General features: G+C 41.7%; 1 protein-coding gene across 4 annotated transcripts in view; it reads right to left on the bottom strand.

Annotated features, from left to right (window-relative positions):
* AGPAT3 (1-acylglycerol-3-phosphate O-acyltransferase 3) overlaps positions 1 to 17,868 on the bottom strand; it is an 87,381-nt gene that overhangs the window by 34,099 nt on the left and 35,414 nt on the right. For 2 of the 4 annotated variants that reach the window (XM_054291279.1, XM_054291278.1), the window contains exon 2: positions 13,506 to 13,626. The exons of the other annotated variants lie outside the window; for them this stretch is intronic. The gene's annotated coding sequence lies outside the window, so the exon portion shown is untranslated. The remainder of the gene's footprint in view (positions 1 to 13,505; positions 13,627 to 17,868) is intronic. 4 annotated transcript variants of the gene reach the window in all.

Raw genomic sequence — 17,868 nt, 5'->3', positions numbered from 1 at the left:
AACAACCCCGAGTTAATCTCTCAATATGCAAGGTTGATTCCCTGCTGAACTGGTGATCTCTGATCTTAATCACCCCAGCTCCATCTGAGGATATTCTCAGGGAATTGTAGCAGCCAAACTAACATATTTAAGAAGAAAAAGGAAATAATTAGTCTTTCTAGCTACTTCCTACAGGGCAGACTTACATTAAAAATTAATGAACTAAAATATTTATCAAAGTCAGCTTCTTCAAGCAACAACAAACTAAAGAGTTAAAAATACCCAAACCAACAAAGGCATAAAAGTGCTGTAAGGTACTTGCATTAAATCTCATCTACATCTAATCAAGAGGTTTGAATGATCTCTCTTCTCACAAACAAGCAGGTGATGTAATTAATTTTCTCCTGAACCTTGAGGTTGTCGAAGAAGAGGATCTGACCTAATACCAGCTAATTCCTGCTGTGTGCAGAATTGTAATCTCTCCTGCAAACCAGATTTGACCTGGATTCAAGTCAAGAATTTTAAGAGGGAAAAAATAAGGGGAAAGAATGAATTCTTAGAGATGTGTGCATGTTATTCTGTATGCATAATGCACACAAATTTATATTTGCATCAGTACAAAATCTAACTGCTGTCAGATGCACGTATCACACCCCAATATTGAGTTAAGACATGAAGAACTAATTAAAAACTACACTGAGTTCATGTATGTACTTATCACATGAACTTTTTTTTGTTAAAAATAACATTTAGCAGGGCAGCTGTAGATGTCCTTAAACTCTAGATTTCCTGATTTTAACATTAAAACTGCAAAATCACTTACACATATCTGGTTTGTTGCACATTTTGAGGATTACAGGGACTAGTAATCACACACATTTTACTTTGAGCTGCCACACTGTATAGCTGAGAGTTTACATATCTGCAGAGAATCACTGTAAAGCTTAAATGTAAATAAACTCATTAATAATACAATTGTGTGCATACACACACACACACAGAGGATTGTAGGCTTGTAAATAGCACAGGCATAACTGCCTGGAGGAAAAACTTGGCAAAGAAAAACCAAGATGATCCTACATACATTTTCATTCCTTTTGTTTTTTAAGCACTTTATTAAACAAACAAACAAACTCATGTGTCATGCTGGAAACTTGTTCCCAGCAATGTCACACTCCTTGGAAGGTTCTCCAGGCACAGCCATATTAATTCCAACTCCAGCAAGCTTTTCCTTTTACAGTTGATGTGTATTTTTTCACTAAAGCCAGTCAACAGATTGGATTTCTAAAAGTCACTGTTTGCTCCAGACAAGGCTCTAAAAAGTTTCAAGACTTCTTTTGGCTGAACATCTTGGACATATGTGGAGACACAGAGAAACAAGGCCAGCCCAGAAATGTAGGGCAGCCCTGCCCTGCTCCTACCCTTCCCAAACCCAGTCAAAACAGCCAGGCATGTGTGGGCTCCTGGCTCTGCTGCTCCCAGCCACCACCTCCAAGGGGTAGAATCTTCATTTTCACCTGCCTGAAACATCCCCTTTCCATGCTGAAGACATTTGTGTCCCTAATACAAACACACTAATACACTGTGAGCCTGTCAGCCTAATTTCCGTGTTACGTGCTGAGAGACAGCTGTGAGAACACTGAGAGCATAAAATAAGAGTGAAAGAGCTCTATAAAGGCTTGCAGAAAAAAACGGAAACAGTCACCACCTTGCCCAAGTGGCATCCTTAGCCACCATGCTCTCAGCTAATAAAAACACAAAAACTCAGAAGGCAACAAAACCGAGTCCCATAATAGGTAACATGAGGGCAAATCAGGAAATGTATCTACCCCAGCCACACATTGGTAAGTACACACCAGCCTTCTAGAGCACTTCAAAAATTACCACCACTCTCCAGCTCACCCCAAGGAAGCATTTAAAGGACAAGCCACCACCAGCACAGCTGCAGTACAAAAATCCAACTTACCAATACAAGTAATAGGCTAAAGCCAGGACAATCAGGGTAGCGCAGACTCCAGCTAACAAGCATATACTTGACTGGTTTACCAACATCTTCCCAGTTTGTTATTGATTAACAAACAGACAAACAAACACAAAAAAAAACAAAGAGGAGAAGAAATGGAACGGCAAAAACACACGATGCGAGTCTTGGCTAGGAAAGCGAATCAGTCTTGACATGGAGGAGGGATTATGGTGACAAAAGCACATCGAGGTAAATCTGGAAGTGCTTCAGCTACTAAAACTGCCTGCTCAGCAGCCTGAAAAATCACCTGGCTGTCCTCTCTGCTACATGGCTTTGTAAGCCACTGAACTAAAAAAGCCCCTCTTACCTCAAGAATGAAGGCATGAATGGGGCAGAAGAGGGCTAATATTTAAAACAGGTAATACTGCTCAAGAAATATGACAGTCAGGTGGTGTTGCTGGCAAACCAAGCCCTTGCTCTAATCCAGTAAGCTCCTTACAGGAAATTACCAGGCTACAATGGACCGGATTCGCTCGCGTGGTCGGGCGTGTGCTCAGCACGGCCACTCGACACTTTCTGTGTCTGCAGGACCTGACAAAGGATTTTAACAAAATCTAGATTTCAGCACAAAGGAACCTCCCATCACAGGACCTAACAGATGATAATGGTATTTCCTCTCTCTTCTCCCTGCTCCACAATCAGGGCTTTTGGAAGGCCTGAGCAGGCACAGTCCAGGGGTTTGGTTAACAAAGAGGAGATATTGGAGCCTGGAGAGGGGAGAAATGAGGGGGCAGCAGCTACACCCTGTGCAGGAGCATGGTGCTGATGGGGTGGTAAAGCTCAGGGCCCTGATGCCTCAGGTTTAGCTTTTATATGTTTCAGATTCTGTTCTGCTTTAGTGTGTAAGTCTGGGCTTCATATCAGGCGATGGTGAGCTCTCTGCACAGAGCAGGAAGACAAAACAATTCCTGCTCCAGCTGGGCACCAAGGACAAATGATCCAAATCTCAGCCCCAAGAGCACAAACAAGGTGGACCAAAGAGAGAAAACAAGAAAGATGGGACTTCATAACCTAAAGCTATAATTAGAAAATTAGCTCCAAATGCAAATGGAGCAGAACTTATAAAAGTGAGAGATCCTGTGACCTGTTGTCCATTTTGTGGCCATTTTGGGTTGTGCTGCCCAAGGTGGATCTATTGAGGCCTCTTAATAAATCCCTACTTTATTCTTTAGCTCCATCTAGTCTCTGCTCTAGGGCAGCCTTCTCAAGGCATCAGCCCCATCCTGATGCTCTGCAGCATAATCTGGACAGTCCAGGTAAAGAGAGACCAGGACACAACAGCTGGACTGAAGAGTGACTCCCATTTATAAACACAGCCCTCTACGAAGATGCAGGATAACTCAAAGTTAGACCTCTAAAGAAACAAATTTCACACAAAATCTAGCTTAGATACCAAAAATAAAATTTAAGTGGTAGTCACAGGCAGAGACACTCGCATTTTTTGACTAAACTTTAGCAAGAGTACTAAGAGAGCAAAGTCATGGTGTAAGACTCTCTTAAAATCCTGGCTGCCCTGGAAGTAGAGTCACATCAGAAGATTTCAATAAAGTTGAAAGAGGCAGCACAAAACCAATTCAGATGAAACAAATAAGAACACATTTACATTCAAAGAACAGACAATGTTTGGAATTATTTGGCCAAAAAGGGAAAAAAAAAAAAAAAGGAGTCTCTGAATGTTAAAGTTATAGACAAATAGGAACTTTTATCTGATTTAGCAGAGCTGGGTAGAATAAGAATGTAAAAGCTGCCTCTGAGTTTAAAGCATCCACCAATTAAATACAACATACTTCAGAAAGTGTGGTGAATAAAGGTCCAGTGGAAAAACAGGATAGAAGCACCACAGCATTCATAAAATAAGGGAAAATTTCAGGTGCTCTCCATGCATCAAGTCAATAGGTCCTCCTGTCCTCTTACATCCTGCACAAAGTCCAGGTCTGGACTTTTGCAACCTCACTTACAGCTCAACCCCATTTCTCAAGCAACTCCAAGGTAAAAGTCTTACTACTATCTACATCTTTGTCAATGAAGGAGATAGCTTGCAGCTAAATTCCTTGCTTAGGAATAATCAGTTTCTGTGGGCTCCAAAGGAATTTTTACTGATTGTGTTCCCCAATCCCATTTGGAGATTGGTCACACTGCGTCTGTTCTCAATTGCAGAAATCAGGTTATACCAAAACCATCAAAATAAACCCCAAAGCCCAAGAGACAAACACATACACAGTTCAAAGATGACAGGAGGGTTTCAGACATGCAGAGTCACTAAACTGGCACTTGCAATGTTTTCATAGGTGAAATTCAATCACCAGTCTCCAGGACTGCTGATCAATACTTTTCCAATGCACAACATTCATTAGAGAAAATGCACAAAATGGATTATGACTGGGCACAGGACAGCATCGTGGTTTTATAATGAAAACAGAACCCAAAGTAGCAATTAACAAGAGGCCTCATTTGGAAAAAAAAAATAATTACGATATTGGAATAATTGCCTATATTTGGAACAAGGCTTACTTGGTATTTCTATGATAAAAGCTATTCTAAAATTATAGTGCTGGTATTCAAACAGCAATTCTATAATACCAGCCCTTACATAACAAACAGAAAAGGAGTTATCTAACAGAAGCCCTATTAGTACAAAATTATTTGAGTAATAGGCCTCTTGCAATGTATAAAATAGATCAATGTTATGTAATTACAAAATGCTGCCAATCTTAGTCTCTGATTATTAAGAAAAAACCTCAGTAATGTCTACTCATCTCTAAGACTACATAAAATGCTCCTCTTCACTCCAAGTGGTTGAATTTTCAAGACAATTGGGAATTCATCCTTTGTATTCAGATAAAAATAAACTACAAAAGAAATTTCAGGAGTGTTAAATGCATTTACACACCAAGCTGTGAAACCTAGGGAGCCACCTGCTAGACAGACTGGGTGAATCTGGAAGATGCTCTGTGGCACAGGCCCATCACTTGTTAAAACAGGGATGCAAAATAAAGGATAAACAAAAGAGTCTCACCTGTGAGATGTCACAGGGAAAATGAAATACTTTGCTTTCTGGATGAAAAGCTATGCAGGGAAAAAAAAAATAAGCCTCAAACACATGACAGAGAGAGAGCCAGCCAGGAGACATCTGTCTGCATGCAAATGTGCTGTGGCTGAGCGAGGAGAAGCCTCAGACTGCTGCTACACAGAAAATCAGCAAGCACAATATTCATGCCTGCAAGCCCCTGCCCAGGTTCAAAGCTCCCCTTTGAAGTGCTGAGCACTAATTGGGAAGAAATGGAAACTCTGTCTTCCAAGAAGTGCTGAGCTGCTTTAAATTTCAGGTATTAAACGCTGCCTGATGCAGAAGAGGAGCAGTGTGGTTTGCTCTCTGATCCACAGTAACACAGGATCCCTGATGAAAGTGAACAGGCTGGGGCAGGAAAGATCCTGGGGCTGTCTGGTGGCAAAGCCTGAATCAGTGAGTCCAGGGGAAAAGCCACCACCTCCTGACCCAGTGTGCTCAAAAGCAAAGCCACCACCTCCTGAATCCATGTGCCCAGAGATAAAGCCACCATCTCCTGAATCCATGTGCCCAGAGATAAAGCCACCATCTCCTGAATCCATGCGCCCAGAGATAAAGCCACCATCTCCTGAATCCATGCGCCCAGAGATAAAGCCACCATCTCCTGAATCCATGTGCCCAGAGATAAAGCCACCATCTCCTGAATCCATGTGCCCAGAGATAAAGCCACCATCTCCTGAATCCATGTGCCCAGAGATAAAGCCACCATCTCTTGACCCAGTGTGCTCAAAAGCAAAGCCACCACCTCCTGAATCCATGTGCCCAGAGATAAAGCCACCATCTCCTGAATCCATGTGCCCAGAGATAAAGCCACCATCTCCTGAATCCATGCGCCCAGAGATAAAGCCACCATCTCCTGAATCCATGCGCCCAGAGATAAAGCCACCATCTCCTGAATCCATGTGCCCAGAGATAAAGCCACCATCTCCTGAATCCATGTGCCCAGAGATAAAGCCACCATCTCTTGACCCAGTGTGCTCAAAAGCAAAGCCACCACCTCCTGACCCAGTGTGCTCAAAAGCAAAGCACCATGTCCTGAATCCATGTGCCCAGACAAAAAGCCACCACCTCCTTAATCCAGTGTGTCCAGAGACAAAGCCACCACCTCCTGAGAGCCAGCTTGGAGACAGAGCAGGGCTCAGCACACCCCATTTGTTCATTTATGCCTCTGCTCCAGAGTTTGTACCACAAGCTTTACTGCCAGGATGGAAAAGATTGAATAGGATTATTTATTATTTTTATGATTAATAAATAAGTTAGAGGGACAGGGTAAAGCAAAGGCCTCAGGTGACACCTGAGCTATATCACAGCTGCAAGACCAAAGAGAGACAGAAGGAAGGTTTTGCCCTGCCAGTGCCCTGCTATACTAAACTTAAAAAATGCCCAGAGGAGCATTTGCATGATCTCACTTACAAAAGTACCTCCAAACCAGGAACTGCTCACAGTTTACCAGCAATGAAGAAAGGCAGCTCTAGAACTTAGAAACAGAATATATGCCATGCAATTTTGACTTTACAGTTCCCAGTCTTCCTGACAGATCTGAGACAAGTGATAAAGACCAACCAGGCTCCTGTCACCAGGCTGGCATTTGTCACACGGACAAAGACACCTTGTCTATACATTTTTATATACATAAAATGTCTATACATTTTAATTTTTTTCACCATGAAATTTTCCATGGTTTGAGCCTGGAAGGAGACAGAGGCCATGTGAAGGGTGAGGGAAGACAAAAGTCACCATTCTTCCAAATCCAGATGTTTCAGACCTTCATCACAGGGGAGACAAAGAAGCAAAAATACCAACACCAAAGTAGGGTTCTGCTGAGTGACTGTCACTGAGGCAGCTTCAAATAAAACCCACTGTTCTGCAGTCAAGAACAAATAATAGGTGAAAAATATGACCTGAAAATGCAGCAGGTACACAAGCAAACAGTTTCTGAGAGTTCAGTGAGCTGAACTGGCAGCCTGAATTCCAGAGGGTGGGGAGCTGGATCCTGCTCCGTGCATTCACACTGCCCACACAGAGCTGTGCATCTGCTACCACAGCCCAAAGGGGGAAAAAAGATCAAGAAATTAAGAGCTGTCCAGAGGGCAGGGACCCACATCATCCCCTTCCTCCTATGGGATCCAACTTCTCCTCTCTTGGATGTCACCTGACTGCCAACAGCAGCGTGTTCATTCCTGAATAAGAGATCTGTTCTTCTTTTGGATTATTTCACTGACAAATATTGCACAAGGCTGTTATCAGACTGAATCCATAATTACCCCTGTGGTCAGACATGTTTTTGCATATACACAAAAGCAGGTATTTTCCTAAAAAGATAGACCAGACTTATCAAGCAGACTGATAGCAAAAACAAATATATGCTGAACAAAGGTTTATTGTTCTGTGTTTTCTGTCAAGATCACACCAGCCTGTCCTGGTCTCTGTACCAATACTGGCAGCAGCCACTCACCACACAGCCTTTACATTGACCTCTTCACCCAACAATGAAAAACCCTCAAACCCCAAACAAGCCACCATAAAAGAAAAAAAAAATCTTTCTCCTATGTGAATTTGAAGACCATGTTTTGAATACAAAGCTGAACTGCATGTGCATAAATGTGCATTTTGCTTGTGGTGAAATCTTTATAAATTAAAACCAGAATTCTTTACAAATGCAGGAGCCCACAATTCAAAACAAATAACTTGTAAGTGGGAAGGCTGCACATTGTGTAAATTCAGGCTTTTGTTGGCCATTCAGCTGGGAAACTGAACAGCAGCCACTCTGTAAACATCCCATCTGTCTTTAAAATCCACATCAGGCAAAAACCTGAAAAGAAACTTCTACGGCTCTCACCTTTTCTTAATATCTCCCATCTCCTGGGTGGCTTTGGCATTCTATTGCTAAATAGGCCTCTAGCAGCACATATAGTTAATTTAGGCCATCTGGATTCTGCAGAGCAGGGGACCCTTCTGTGGTAACACACAGAGTGTTTGAAATATGCTGCCAACAAAGATCACAAATCCAGCACTGGTCAGCCCTGTCACGATTCAGTGTCCCTTGTTCAGCTTCTTCTGAACAGCGGCCTTTTAATGCAATGTTTGAGAGGGACATGACCTAAATACCCTTTCACTGAGGGCTGCAGGAATCCCAGGAATGATTGGCCCACTAAAAATCCACACTTGCCTTCCACCAGCAACGCTCAGACAGCAACACATCTTATAGTGAAACTTGGGGAGTTTCCACAGATGCTCTCTTTATCATGGTCTCATGTTTAACAGACCCAGACAAAAGGACATTCAAATATTCTGCCTCTGTGAGTCCTTTTTCAGTCCTACAGGTGCCACAAATACAGACACTAATGTGACCACAGGAGATCTCTCAGTGATCACAACCCCAGCCAGGGTGGGCAGCTGCCTGAGTGGAAATTTCTGCATCTCCATACATTCCTCTGTATTCCTTCCACTTCTGTCAGAGACACAAAAAAACACCAAAGCAGAAATTGTTTCCTGCTGGAACAGTTATTAAGTCCTGGAAGAAATGCAGAATGTGAAATTGCTGGTATAAAAGTGAGCATCCACTTCTCTTGGAGCTTGCAGCATTTCTGAACAGTTTGACTGCCAAGTCAAAAACTGCTCCCCATCACTTGAAAAATTAGAAGCTAATTAGTAAAGAGAGGAGTTCACTGTACCAAAGCTTCATATTCAAAAGACCCTATGTGCCAAACTGGAATTATGGATGTCACCACTGCTAGCTTGGCACTGCTCTTCAAAAGCTCCTCAGTCAGGCTGTGTAGCAGTTTGAGAAGCAGCATTTATGCTCTTATGATTCATTTTTATCTGCCAGAATAACCCTCAGCTCATGTGCAATTATATGCCCAAAAAATCAGATATTCAAGGGTATTACAAACTGCCTGCAGTTCAATGCAATGTGTTAACACAGGACACATTTATAGACAATGAGTCTAGCAAACCAGACTAGCTTCATTTAAAATAAACAAACAGGCAGCCTGGTCTATTTACCAGAACTAATCTAAAAGAATTGATATTTCCCCAATCAAGACCTAGAACAAAAAACTTCATGCTATTTACTCAGCAATGTATAATTACTTCTTGAATCTGCAGATTTTGTTCACTTTTAAGCCCATTAAACACATACTACTTTTTATTAGTTCTATTTAAATTCTTTTTACCTTAACTGTAATAAACCAGATTTCTAAATAACTGGAATAATTGAAACTTCACTGCCTTAATCAGAAGTATTTTACTGTCAGTAAGTTCATTACTTCCAGGCAACTGGGAGATTTTTTCTATGCCTGGTTTGACTGAGTGCTCATAATTCTCTCCTCCCAGGCACTACCACAGGCTCACTCTAAACTCAAGCTTAAGGTCAGCATGTCCTCAAGGTTTGCTTGTATAACTGCCTTTACAGTTATTACTCATCCCACATCTCTACCAACAAGATATATCTTCAGCTAAACTGTTGGGTTTGAGGGTTTTTTTTAGGTTTGGGTTGTGTTTTGAGATGTTTTGTATTTTGTAAAGCAGATAATTTCAGCAGACATTAGGGAACAGTTAACCCAGGGCACACAGGACAGTAATAAGAGGCATTATTGTATCTTCAGCACAGGAAAAGGAACTGCACAAGATGATGCTTAGGCATTTTGTTCCCATCTTGAAACATGGATCCAAAGTATCCAGATGACTTTGAACTGAACAAGTTGACAAAGCTCACAAAGCCATGGCAAAGAAGGGACCTGCAAAATGCCCCAGGTCCTGCAGTGCCACAAGGGCCCAGCAGCCCCATCACCAGCTCACACTGCCCTGAGCCTCTTCCCTCTGTCCTTTTTGTCCTTTCCATACATCCCACAGGAGGGGGCTTGCTCAGCTTTTGGAAGGTGTCCCTTATCAGCCCTTTGCAATTACAATTTGGTTATGCAATCTTTAACTCCTCAGTCTCAGTCTGACTGACTCTTGGGCATCTCTTATCCCACTAAACTTTGTGGAAGAGGTTTTACAGCTACTTCTGTGAGCCAGAGAGAAGTTTGATAAGAGGATCCATGTTTACCCCTGAAAGAATTTTCCACCAAGGTCATTGACATAGAAGCCAAGAAGGATAAATAAGAGAAACCTGCAACTGCCTATTCCAATAAGCACATTGTTTGTCTCTTGTGATCAATGAGTAAAGTGTAAACTTATAGTTTTGTAAGAATGTATAAAAAGCATGCATGCCATAATAAAAACTGTTTGAGGCCTTCTGAAAATGGAGTGTGTTGCTTTGTATTGTCTCCATCTCAACTACAACAAAACTTGAACACCACAACCAAGGAGAAAAGGGAGGCTCTTTCCAGAGGGAGACACAGGTGCAGAGATTGGGCAAATGAAGCCTTGAATCAGAAGTGGCCTTGCTCTAAGGCACAGTAATATTGTCCTGAAGCACATCCTGTGACAGTATTTGTGTTTAAATCTGTGCTTTCTGCTGCTTTGGAAAGTACTGCCAAAGGTGCTGAATGTGTGGCCTTCACAACTTCCACATGTGAAAACAACTGCTCCCACAGAAACTCTGACATTTTCAAAACAATTATGAAAGAGTAAATGCCATTATGACTTCTAAGAAAGCACTTTCAGTTTGGATTACTTTTTCCTTCTCAAAATAAACATCCCCAGGAGATCAAGTTCGGTCCTTGAGCTCCACCAGCAGATACCCACAGCTGGAATGGATCCTGTGCTGGCCCAGAGCAGTGACCACCCTGGCAGGGCTGAACAGTGCTGGGTTCCAGCCATAAACATATCCAGAATTGTTCAGCAAGGCTGGTCTTTCCTTGGGAAAGAGGCTCAAAGCTTAATGGGGTGCAGTTTTTGAAGAGTAAAAGTGAGTGCCACAGAAAAAAACCCCATTCTCATGCTCCTTTCCTCCAAATAAAATGTGCAACAACTCAGTGGCTATTTATGAAAAACAGATAGGAGAAAACATTACTTCTGCAAGTTGCACAAAATTGACTCTGCCTAAAAACCAGACCAACAGCAGGGATCACACCTCTGGGAGCAGCTTCTCAGAGCATCACTCTGCCAGGGGAGAGGCCTGTCTTACAGGATTGAAACCTCACCACAGCCTCCACATTGGTAAATTAAATATGAAAACAGGGACTGGAACTGGTCTTCCCATATAATTTACATTTCACCTTGCTTGAACTGTAGAAACTCTTGAAACTGTGACTGCCATGACTGCTTTTGTGAGCTGCTCTCAGGTCTAGCCTGATGAATCCAAAGATTACTTTGTTTTCCTCTTTGTGGTCTCAACTAAGTTTTTATGAAAATTGACTTTTCCAGAAATTTCTACAAGTTATAACATTGATAGGTTTGAGAGATAAATCCCCCCCAGTAAGACACACAATAAGGACAACAGCAGCAGATCACAGAATCACGGGATGGTTTGGGCTGGAAGTGACCTTAAAGATCCCCCAGTTCCAACCCCACTGCCATGGGCAGGGACTCCTGCCTCTATCCCAGGTTGCTCAGAGCCCCATCCAACCTGGCCTTGAACACTTCCAGGAATGGAACATTCACAACTTCTCTGGGCAACCTGTCCCAGGGCCTCACCACCCTCACAGGGAACAATTTCTTCCCAATATCTGATCTAACCCTGCTCACTCTCAGTTTGAAGCCATTCTCTCTTGTCCTGTCACTCCAGACCCTTGTAAAGAGTCTCTCTCCATCTTTCTTTCTCTTTCCAGCTCTCTTTAGGCACTGGAAAGCCACAATGAAGTCACCTTCTCTATTCCAGACTGAGCAATCCCAATTCTCTCAACCTTTCCTCACATTGGAGGTCCAGCGCTCTCATCATCTGGGTGGCAATTAAGAAAGTGAAGGCTGAAGGGATTATTCAGGGGTTTTTTTCAATCCATGCAGCTTCCAGCATGGCCATTCACTTCACTCAGAGCATTTAATTTCCAGATTATTCCTTGTTTCAAGTTCTAGTGACCCAAGACAAGACACCCAGGCAGCACCACACACGTAACAGGCCTGGCACCCTGCAGGCCTGGGTATGAGAAATTCAGATTTTCTCCTCTCTGAACAGAAGCACAGCTTGAGATTTCTAGAGATGTCACAATCCAAAATCTTGCTCCTTCCCACCCCAGCATGTTTTAGCTTCTCAGTAACTCATCAATGGCCTTTTCAAGCCTTACACACAAAGAAGAAAAGCAAAGATTGCAGCCATGTAAGCTGAAAAGTAACATACAAAACAGCAACCAGATAAAAAAGGGCTTTCTTGTGTTTCTGGGGCATTGCCCCTACACCAGTGTCAACAAGAACAGGCAAAAACATTTTACACAACCAGTTTTGAAAGCAGCTGGTCACCATGACACTGGGACAAGGCTGCTTTAATAAATCAACTACTGGGTGTCCCTCCACACACCAAAGCTGCAGGCACTCAGCCAGGTTCAGCTGCAATAGCTAATTTTTGGGAGTAAAATTTTTGACCCAAGGATATTTTGGGCTTGCAGGAAGTGTCTGTTTGCCCACCTAATGAGCTGGGATCAATGCTTTCACTTCCTCTACAGCAGGAAAATGTACATCTTAAAGGGATGTAGCTTTGCACAGGGTCAGTGCATGCCCTGAACACAGATTGTGGCTGTTCCAGAATGTGCAAAACAGCTCTGAGAAATATCTCACAGAAATTACCATTTTTAGGGAGACTACTTGTCCTGCAATAGACCTTGAAAGGTGATAGAATACCAAAGCAATAATTCAAGTCTTTGCAAAACCACAAATATTAAATTATTTGCTTACCAAAAACATCTACTAATAGCCCCTAAAAGGGGCAGTGTATTAGAGATCATCATTAATATGTCAACATCTGACAATAACCACGGGTTTTAAGATTTTGTCCTGAAAGAAAACTGCTCTGCTGCTGTGTCAGCAGGGTCTCAGCAGCTTTCCACTTTCCCTGTCACTGTTTGTAGGACAGACTGCAAAAAAAGACAAAAAATAGGAAGCTTGCTGAGATGCTTAACATTTTCATAGCCAGTTATTGGATAAAATTTAAAGGTGTTCAGATTAAAGACAGCCTAGGAAGACCCCAGCCAGCATTGCTGAGATTTCTATGAACCCCATCAAGGAGGTCCTTCAAGCACAGTAAGGACATAGTTCCCCTTCTACATTTAAAGAAGGAGACAGATCAGTATTTCTATAGTCCCTGGTAGGTTTATTCATGGTTAAATCTCTGCTGCAATGATACAGCACACATGAGACAGCAGCAGCAACAATCTCAAGCGCTGATTTCATTCCTAAACTAAAATTCTCTGAGTGGGAGACATCTGACACCTCTCCCAGCAGTTCATGCAGGTCCATGAAAATAACAGGATTTGCACACCCAGTTTTTCCCCCTCCCAAAAGCACATTGCTACAGACAAAACACAAATACAGAAATGTGGGGGGAGATTTCTTTCTTACCACCACCACTGGGGACCACTTCTGGCACCTGGCAACACTCAGAGCAACAGGAGAATCCCCATCTCCTCCCTCCAGGGAAGTACCACTGCTTATGTCTCAAGAGATTTGCTTTCTCATTTGCCTATAAGCAAAAAAGACATTCTCCAGTGAATGAGGGTAAAAAGTATTTTGTTTAGAAGCAAAATGCAATGCAAACAAGCAGCTGACAACCCAGGTAATGAATAACCCAAACAGTTCTTAGTAAAATTATGACTCTTTTTCCTTTCTCTGAAGGAAAAAACCCTACTTGATCCTTCTTCACATATATATTACTACACTCAGCTCCACAGGTACCAACTACTATTGCTTTCAGAGGGACTAACTGGCACACATCTATGAAATTAAAAGCAAGTGTTCTAAATTTGCCACTAATAGTGAAATTGCAGCTTCTGTTCAGACAGGAGCAAGGGCTTGCATACATAAGAACTAGCCTACTTTTCCTGGCTTTACTAATCAGCATAACAAAAGGTTATTTTATTTCTCTTACCTCCAAACCCTGTCTTGAGAGAAGTTACTGAAAATGAAGCAGAAGCAATTATCTGCTCTGAGAACACACAATTAATCCCTGTATTTTATTAAGAGTGTTTTTTATGATCCTCAAGCAATTAAGCTAATCATTATTTAATTTTAGATTACTGAACTGGAGATTTACTTCAGACACCAGCTCACTTTCCACATAATTTAGTCTCAGTAATTAGAGATGTACCTTACCCAGAGGTGGCTTGTTTAAAGCATGTTATCTAATTTCACAAGCCTCACACCATGAAAGTTTCATGCAGAAATCTACAACCCAAACTTCAAAAATGAGAAAAGCCCTGAAGACACTCAGATTTACCAGACTGCAAACCAGTTTTTCCTTTAAAAAAAAAGAAAAAAGGTTCTGTAAACGTGTGCCCAGCAAGTTAATGTATCACAAAAGCCAACACAAAGCATTTCTATAACCCACCACTCCTCTAGCTAGTTGTTAGAACAAAGAGTGCTCCTCTCACATGGATCACTTCATTTATAAATTATTTTAACCAGGATGCAGAGTCTGCAAATATAAATGTTTGATTAGGACACCCAGCAGGACCTGCCAGAGGATGTAAGCAGGGATGGAACACTCAGACACTTAAAGACAGTGACAGTGTTAGCAGAGGAACAGCAATAGGGACCAGGCAGGCAGGTTCATGCTGACCCTGGACATGATGCCATCGAAAAACTGCTCAATTCCATCCTATTTCAGATAAAACTGTGCTCTAGAAATCAAACTGTGCCAGGAAACACCAGCTACCCTGCACACGCCCACCCACCCAGCTCAGCTTTTGTCCTGCACACAGTCAGTGCCATCCATCCAGTCTGGGACATTGTCCAAGGCCAGTTTTATGTCAAAACACATTTTCTGGCTTTTGGAAGGGCATCACCTCCCACCACTGCCACTCAAGAGAAGGAAAACACGACCAGGCAAATATTTTAAAAACACACAGTGCTTTTTGCAACTTTCTGCTTTCTAAATCCTCCAACAAAACCAACACATGCAACTGCTCATTCAATTAAGTCAACTATACTTAAATCTCTAAAAATGCAGAAGATGCAAATTTATTTCAAGATTTTAGTGCCAGTACTTTCACAAACTTGCCACATGTAAGAAAGGCTACAGAACTCATCAACAGCACGTGAGATTTCAGCAAAGACTGACAAAGAAGAATCAGAACATGAAGCTACAAGGAGATCATAAGAAGACAGGTTGGTTATTGGGAGTGTGTTTAAAATAAATACAAGTAAGTCTCAGCTATCTGGATATTCAACAAACACACTTTTCCATGTGGTATCACATTAAAAGTGTAAACTTGGAGACAGAGGAATTGTGACAGCAGTAAAGATTCTGCCCAAAAGAGATGGTGCCTGACAGCACAGAAAGAAAAATCTTCTGTGAAAAGGCTTCTTGAAGTAACTGATGAAAAGACAAACCCTGACAATCAATCTTCTGGTTCATTTTTAACTGATTAATGGCTTGCATATAAAAAAAGAGTAATTATGGCAGCTGGGAAGCAATCTGAACATGAAGTGCATTGAGGTGTTAACACCACAGGCACCATGGCCATGAAGAATGGAGCCACAGGACTGGGATGCAATTGCTCCTCATAAGACAGTAAAGACAACCACTAGGAAGGGAAATGAACCACTTCAGGCAAAAAAGGCTGCTGAAATCAGAGCAAATAGCTGGTCAAGAGTAAGTTCAGGCTTGAACCCCTGAGAACAGCAAATCTCTGGGAGAAGTTTTTGGGGACAATAAACCTACATGCTTGAAGAAACCCTATTATGACAAATTACCAGCTTTCTTTAGCTCTGGCTGGTTTTGTAGCTGTTCCATCTAAATATTTATCAAAGGGTCTATGAAAGCATCACCAAAATCAGGTGGTTCAGTGCTGGTGGGGAAGGTGATACTGTGAATTACAGAGCTGGGGGGGAAGTATAAAAAATTACCATAACATTCCTGCATAGCTATACAACAAATACTGTTACATTTAAAATAACAACATTAGCCATTTTGTTTTCATTAAAATCCACACATGCAACTATGACAATAAAAAGTGTTCATTAAAAAAGCTCAGCAAGTCAGGAGCAGAATCTCATCCTGCCTTCCATTATCCCACAACAAAGGGATCCCTAAAACCAATGCAACACAAGTTGAGCTCCTCCTTGGAACATTCTCTGGTCCTGAAGCAATTCTTGAAAACTTCCTCCATGGGCTATGCAAAGGATCTTTGCCTTTTTCACTGCCTGTGTACAGCAACTCTCATGCAGACATTTTAGTTAAACTGATAAAACCGAGGTCAAAGTTCTCAGAATTAAAGAGTACAACTGGTAAGAGAATAATTTCTGCTTCAAGACTGAAGCACAGCAGTGTTATGCAAGAGAACAGGATCTGAAAGCAGGCTTTGATCTGGCACTGTTTATTGTACTGCTGCTGGCTAAGAGGTACCTGAGCCCCAAACAATGAGAGAGAAGCTCTTCCCACTTGAGATCCTCACCTTTCTCACTTGGAAAAAAAATGTATTGAGATATATATATATATATATATATATAAAACATCATGTACTGGACACTGTAAGCTGTATCAAATTGCTTTTCTGATGTCTTCTAAAATGGAACAAACAGATTTAGGCAGTACATTGAGGATGAGAGTCACATTCAAGCATACACTCACAAGTATTTTTCCATTTCAAAAGTCCTGCAATTAAATATAAATGTGCATGCACTTAAACACACAGTTTCTTTCTTGCACAGTACCTTGTACTGAATTCAATATAACCTTCAAACCCATGTTTCCATTAGCTACTTTGTGATACCACAGCTTTGAAAATAGTCTCAGTGCTCCAACAACCAAGGCCTACAAGACTCTAAAGTGGCCATTCACAACTCCATCTTCAGCATCATCTCACAAGGAGAACATTTCATTCCCTTTTATTTCCCCCACCCCTTCTTTCCTTATTCTTAAATAATTTATTAAAACTTCTGAAAGTGTTTTCTGGTCAGCTTTCTTCCTCACTATAGGAAGCATTAATATCTTTAAATCCCTGGTTCCACAGCTTGGTTCCCTCTCCAAAGGCCATCTTCTATATAATAACCTGATATTGTTGGACTAATGTCAGGGGGAAAAGGGGGAGAAATGACAATGTATTTTTAATCACAAGCTGAATTTCTCCCTAGATAGCAAAGCTGATTTCATGGCATGCCCCTCTCTCAATGTCTTATGGAATCATCCATCACTGACAGAATGACTTCCAGAAATTCCTTCCTACTGCCATCCTACAACTATGGCCATCACCTCTCAGAAAGAGAGCCTCTAAAAACAAACCACTGCCCCAAAGATAACTGGAAATTATTGACTTGAAGGTGCTTTCAGAAAAATAAGTCATCACTCACAGCAGGAAAACGAGAGAGGATGTCAGTAAGTTATGACGGGTGTATAACAAATAATCAGAAGTGGTTTCCCTCCTCATAATCCAAAAGTGACCTGTGAACCTTCTTGCCACAGCTGTCAGAGGTGGTGTAAGTAGAGAGAAAAGAGAACTGGAATCCTGAATGACACAGAAGTGACAGAGCAAATACCAGCCACTGTGTTGACTGTAAGTCCTTTAGCAGGGAAATCCATTACAAGGCAGACTACTGACCTGGATGGACCAATGACAGACAAATTCTCTCCTTTCCAAGATGGAAATTAGACTTCTTCAGCAAACAGAGCTATTCATTTTCCACTGCAACTTGCAACAAAACCCTTCAGTTTTGAGTTTCTCTCAAAGACAAGACAAGCAAGAATGAAATGGGTGAATATATCTAT

This window comes from Melozone crissalis, unplaced genomic scaffold, assembly GCF_028551555.1.
Source record: "Melozone crissalis strain CALT ecotype California unplaced genomic scaffold, PUWL_Pcris_2 ptg000090l_1, whole genome shotgun sequence".
NCBI lineage: Eukaryota > Metazoa > Chordata > Aves > Passeriformes > Passerellidae > Melozone > Melozone crissalis.
Note: the sequence above shows the minus strand (reverse complement) of the source record. Positions and strands in the feature narration are given on the sequence as shown.